We start from the raw sequence: 1,112 nt of genomic DNA on the forward strand, positions 1-1,112 counted from the left end.
TCCTCCTCCCCACCAGCTCAAACATACACAGCGAAGGCTGGAAACCTGAGATTAAAAACACCAAAGGCTGGATACTCTCAGTGGCTCTGACAGATTCTGCGGAGAAAGGAACAGAGTTAACGTTTCAGGGTCAATGTGACTCTCCTTCAGGACAGGTCTCTCTCTCTCTCTCTCTCCCTGCTCACACTGAAAGGATAAGACACACACACACTGGCTCTGTCTGCCTGCCTGCCCACACACACACACACACACACACCAGAGAGAGAGAGAGACGGAGAACAGCATCTTAAAAGGGCAATGTACCTATTTAGGGAATTGGTTCCCACGCAGTGAGAGAGATTGCCCCCTACTGGAAAAGGGATCAATTGCCCTCCCCTCTTTCACCTGCCCTCTGGTTGTCTCCCTTCTATCTCACTTTCTCTCCCTCCTGGCCTCTCCCCACCTCTCTGCCCCAGGAGGAATGAGCGTACTGGTCCGAACTGGTGTTGGAACACCAGTAAAAACTGGGAGAATAAGGGTACTGGACCCGACTGCTAATCCCTTCTGGGTGCCTCTCGCAATATCTGCTCCCTCTTGCCCCTGCCTCCCCTTCTCTCTGTCAGTGGAATTCTCCGACACTGGGGTTTTACACTCCCGCCAAAGTCAATGGGGTTTAGAGCGGCTCCCAGTGTCTCACAGTCCCATTCCCACTCTGACAGCACCCTAAACCCCACCGTGTCTCTCCCTCTGGCTCCATCTCTCTCTTTCTGTGTGTGTCTCTCTCTGTCACCCTCTCTCTGTCTCTCTCTTTTTCTTTCTCGCGCTCTCTGTCTCTCTCTGTCTTCTTCCTTGTCACCCTTTCTCTCTCTCTGTCTCTCTCTGTCACACTCTCTCTGTGTCCTTGTCTGTCTCTCTCTCTCAACCTCTCGCTTCCTCTGTCTCTCTCTGTCACTCTCTCTGTGACAGTATTTCTCTCTCTCTGTCTCTCTCTGTCTCTCTCTCTCTGACTCTCTCTGTCTCAGTATCTGTCTCTCTGCCTGTGACTGCATTTCTCTCTCTGCCTCTGTCTCTGACTCTCTGTCTCCCTGTCACTCTCTCTGTGTCTCTGTCTCTCTCTCTCTGTCTCTCTCTCT

The sequence above is a fragment of the Cetorhinus maximus genome, unplaced genomic scaffold (genome assembly GCF_964194155.1).
Source record: "Cetorhinus maximus unplaced genomic scaffold, sCetMax3.hap1.1 HAP1_SCAFFOLD_627, whole genome shotgun sequence".
Taxonomy (NCBI): domain Eukaryota; kingdom Metazoa; phylum Chordata; class Chondrichthyes; order Lamniformes; family Cetorhinidae; genus Cetorhinus; species Cetorhinus maximus.